This window comes from Pieris napi, chromosome 18 (assembly GCF_905475465.1).
Source record: "Pieris napi chromosome 18, ilPieNapi1.2, whole genome shotgun sequence".
NCBI classification, from domain to species: Eukaryota; Metazoa; Arthropoda; class Insecta; order Lepidoptera; family Pieridae; genus Pieris; species Pieris napi.
Genome location: NC_062251.1, coordinates 10,347,047 through 10,352,046, shown reverse-complemented (window position 1 = coordinate 10,352,046; position 5,000 = coordinate 10,347,047). Strand labels below are relative to the sequence as shown.

The following is a 5,000-nucleotide window of genomic DNA, read 5'->3' as shown; positions in this document are numbered from 1 at the left end:
TCGAACGGATCGCTCGGCGCTAGGCTTCGCGAAACCGTCAAAAGCACGCGCGACAGAGAAGCGGCGCGACGACCGGAGTCGTCGCGGTCGCCGCTCGTCACGCGAACAGTGTGGCTTTTTGTTTTTATGCAGCCGGCCCTCAGACAGGAGTGGTCCTGGATATTTCTCCACGGACCGCAATGTGCGTTCGAAATGTCGATGTTCAAATGTGTCCTGCAGTTCACACTATGACGCGCAGTTAACTGCGTTCTTCATCGACCCGCGAGCCAAGTGATCCACCGTTCAGGGTAATCGTTTTGTGTTTTTGGTATGAGAAAATATAAAAGGTGCGAAAAAATTTAAAAAAAAAAACCCAAAACATAAATTCGACACAAAATCCTTCAATCGAGCGTCAAATAAATATCTTGCGTTTTAATATTATATATGTCAATAGGCGAGAAGACGCTAATAAAAGCGTCCGCACACATATTATCGCGAATCGACGAGAGAGAATCTCTTCTCTCTCGGATTCGATTTTAATTGTGTATCATTCACGTGTTTTTTTTTTCGTTTTTTGCGTTGCCGCACAAAACAAAAAAACGTTAATGATCCTTCCGCAGGTTCCCCTACGGAAACCTTGTTACGACTTTTACTTCCTCTAAATGATCAAGTTTGGTCAACTTCCCAGCAACGCCGACGGCCGTGAGGCCACCGCGTGTCGGTCCGAAGACCTCACTAAATCATTCAATCGGTAGTAGCGACGGGCGGTGTGTACAAAGGGCAGGGACGTAATCAACGCGAGCTTATGACTCGCGCTTACTAGGAATTCCTCGTTTATGGGGGATAATTGCAAACCCCAATCCCCAGCACGAAGGAGTTTCAACGGGTTGCCCGGGCCTCTAGGCCAGGGAGAACATGTTGATTCCTTCAGTGTAGCGCGCGTGCGGCCCAGGACATCTAAGGGCATCACAGACCTGTTATTGCTCAATCTCGTGCGGCTCGAAGCCGCCGGTCCCTCTAAGAAGAATTTTAATACGTCGCCAGTGAGTTGCGCTCCCCGAGAGTCGCGCACACCTTGAATGACGACGCCTATTTAGCAGGCTAGAGTCTCGTTCGTTACCGGAATTAACCAGACAAATCGCTCCACCAACTAAGAACGGCCATGCACCACCACCCACCGAATCAAGAAAGAGCTGTTAATCTGTCAATCCTTCCGGTGTCCGGGCCTGGTGAGATTTCCCGTGTTGAGTCAAATTAAGCCGCAGGCTCCACTCCTGGTGGTGCCCTTCCGTCAATTCCTTTAAGTTTCAGCTTTGCAACCATACTCCCCCCGGAGTCCAAAATCTTTGGTTTCCCGGAAGCTGCCCGCCGAGCCATTGTAGTAACGTCGGCGGATCGCTAGATGACATATTTACGGTTAGAACTAGGGCGGTATCTAATCGCCTTCGAACCTCTAACTTTCGTTCTTGATTGATGAAAACACCTTTGGCAAATGCTTTCGCTGATGTTCGTCTTGCGACGATCCAAGAATTTCACCTCTAACGTCGCAATACGAATGCCCCCAGTTATCCCTATTAATCATTACCTCGGAGTTCTGAAAACCAACAAAATAGAACCGAGATCATATTCTATTATTCCATGCACGAAATATTCAAGCGGCATTTTGAGCCCGCTTTGAGCACTCTAATTTGTTCAAAGTAAAATTGTCGGCCCACCTCGACACTCACTGAAGAGCACCGCGATAGGATTTTGATATTGAACCGGCGTTTTACCGCCGGCTCACCGACGATATGCTCCGCAGACGTGTCAGTATCACCGCGGATGCGGTGCACCGACAGCGCGGCGCACAAATGCAACTACGAGCTTTTTAACCGCAACAATTTTAGTATACGCTATTGGAGCTGGAATTACCGCGGCTGCTGGCACCAGACTTGCCCTCCAATTGTTCCTCGTTAAAATATTTAAAGTGTACTCATTCCGATTACGAGGCCTCGTAAGAGTCCCGTATCGTTATTTTTCGTCACTACCTCCCCGTGCCGGGAGTGGGTAATTTGCGCGCCTGCTGCCTTCCTTGGATGTGGTAGCCGTTTCTCAGGCTCCCTCTCCGGAATCGAACCCTGATTCCCCGTTACCCGTGACAACCATGGTAGTCGCAGAAACTACCATCGAAAGTTGATAAGGCAGACATTTGAAAGATGCGTCGCCGGTACTGGACCGTGCGATCGGCAAAAGTTATCCAGATTCATCAAAATTAACGACTTCGGACGCTAGGCCCTCCGCCGATTGGTTTTGATCTAATAAAAGCACTCATCCCATCACTGGTCAGAGTTCTGATTGCATGTATTAGCTCTAGAATTACCACAGTTATCCAAGTAACTGAGTAAGATCTAAGGAACCAAAACTGATATATTGAGCCATTCGCGGTATCGCCTTAATACGGCTTGCACTGAGACATGCATGGCTTAATCTTTGAGACAAGCATATAACTACTGGCAGGATCAACCAGGGAGCTGCTTACGCAAACGACTCGCCTACACCGCGAAACGCGGCTTCGGCGGGCCGTAGCTCGGCGGCGTCGAGACGCGCTCGCGCGCGTTACTCGACACGCGTGAACGTAACGCGTCGAATTTTCAAACGACGCGACGTTCGCGCTTCAATTCGATAGACAGACTCTGACCGGTCTACGAGCGGCCGTCCCGTCACGATCTCGCAACGAGGTGATGTACAACGATGCTCGACCACTGTGAGGGACATAAAACTGCATCAAACACGACCGCGATCTCTCGCGTATCGATATTTTGACAGTTTGAAAATTGAACATTCATCTAAACGCAACTTCTCAATTTTTATTTAATACGTTATTGTAACATATTAAAACTCGGCTGGCATTACACGCACTAGATACGATCAACGCCCGGAGCTTGAGGGACAAATTCCAACACGACGCTGCGCACACCGTTTCGACGATGGGCGCGTATGCGTCCTCTTTTATACATTTTTCCATAAACGGTCGCCGTAGCGACCGCGCACGTGTCGAACACGCTCGGCGCCCTGCGTTGAGGTGTGCCTTGAAGCGTATTCTTTTACAATCACAGATAACACCGGCGAGACAGTCGCAAGCAAATCTTGAGCGATTTTTGCTAATGTCACCATCCGGTCTGCGAACGCGGTGAATATAATATACAATGTAAATTGTAACTATATATATATATATATCATTTAACGATGATGCGTGATTTACTACAAGTGAGGATATCCTCTAGCAACCGAAACTCTGTCCGTCCGCGTGTGTGCGCATTTTAAATAAATAATATTTTATAAATACTATTAATAAATACACAACACACAAGCAAAACCAACAAAAGTCCGATGTGACGATATTTCTCTCTCGACACAAAACGCACATCAACGTGAACCGTACGGCGCAGTGCGCTCGACGGTTTCGCTCCACATATATACCGAGAGCAATTATCCACGTCGGCATTGGAACGGGCGCGGCGCGCGACCGCCGAATGTTTCTCGTAGAGCGTTGAGAGTCACTTTTCATTTTATTATTGATGTGTACATATTATGTAATGTAAATAAATTAATTAATGCATGTGTGTATGTGTGCAATTTTTTTGGTTTATTATTTTTATTATTATATAATATTGTTTATTTATATTTTATTAATATTGTTATTATTTTTATAGATATTAGTTAGTGAACTAAATTCATTGGTGGGATATTTATTAGCGATATAAAAGCGATTTAAAATAATATTAAATGAAATAATAAATAATAATATACTTATATGTATACATAGCACCGGTCGGGTTTCTAGTACAACGCAGGCCGTCGTCGGCCGTTCGAGTCGCTGAGTGCATTAATGTTTCTCGTTGAGCGTTGAGAGTCACTTTTCATTTTATTATTGATGTGTACATAATATTATGTGTAATGTAAATAAAAAAAATAGTAAATGCATGTGTGTATGTGTGCAATTTTTTTGGTTTATTATTTTTATTATTATATAATATTGTTTATTTATATTTTATTATTATTATTATTATAGATATTAGTTAGTGAATTAAATTCATTGGTGGGATATTTATTAGCGATTTAAAATAATATTAAATGAAATAATAAATAATAATATACTTAGTTACGTACACACATAGCACCGGTCGGGTTTCTAGTACAACGTGCGCGCGCGCACCGGAGGCCGTCGTCGGTCGTTCGATGCACTGAGCGCTTTAATGTTTCTCGTACAAGGTCCCTCTAATGTTTCATTGTCAATTGAAGTAAAATATGATCGTGAATCGTTATCATTACCTAGTGATATTATTATTTTATTTATTATTTTCACTAGAATCATTCGTAGGATATTTATTAGCGATATAAAAGATAGATTTAAAATAATATTAAATGAAATAATAAATAATAATAATATACTTATATGTATACATAGCACCGGTCGGGTTTCTAGTACAACGCTGGCCGTCGTCGGCCGTTCGAGTCGCTGAGTGCATTAATGTTTCTCGTAGAGCGTTGAGAGTCACTTTTCATTTTATTATTGATGTGTACATATTATGTAATGTAAATAAATAAATTAATGCATGTGTGCGTGTGTGTGTGCAATTTCTTTTGTTTATTATTTTTATTATTATACAATATTATTTATATTTTATTAATATTGTTATTATTTTTATAGATATTAGTTAGTGAACTAAATTCATTGGTGGGATATTTATTAGCGATATAAAAGATAGATTTAAAATAATATTAAATGAAATAATAAATAATAATAATATACTTATATGTATACATAGCACCGGTCGGGTTTCTAGTACAACGCAGGCCGTCGTCGGCCGTTCGAGTCGCTGAGTGCATTAATGTTTCTCGTTGAGCGTTGAGAGTCACTTTTCATTTTATTATTGATGTGTACATAATATTATGTGTAATGTAAATAAAAAAAATAGTAAATGCATGTGTGTATGTGTGCAATTTTTTTGGTTTATTATTTTTATTATTATATAATATTG

General features: G+C 42.1%; 2 non-coding genes across 2 annotated transcripts; both read right to left on the bottom strand.

Moving 5' to 3' along the window:
- Window positions 1–133: 133 nt before the first annotated feature.
- Window positions 134–290, bottom strand: LOC125058947. The gene has a single exon (XR_007118560.1). It is a non-coding gene; the product is annotated as a 5.8S ribosomal RNA (ribosomal RNA).
- A 292-nt stretch (window positions 291–582) lies between these two features.
- Window positions 583–2,488, bottom strand: LOC125058962. Its single transcript, XR_007118574.1, has one exon. It is a non-coding gene; the product is annotated as a small subunit ribosomal RNA (ribosomal RNA).
- Between the last annotated feature and the right edge of the window lie 2,512 nt (window positions 2,489–5,000).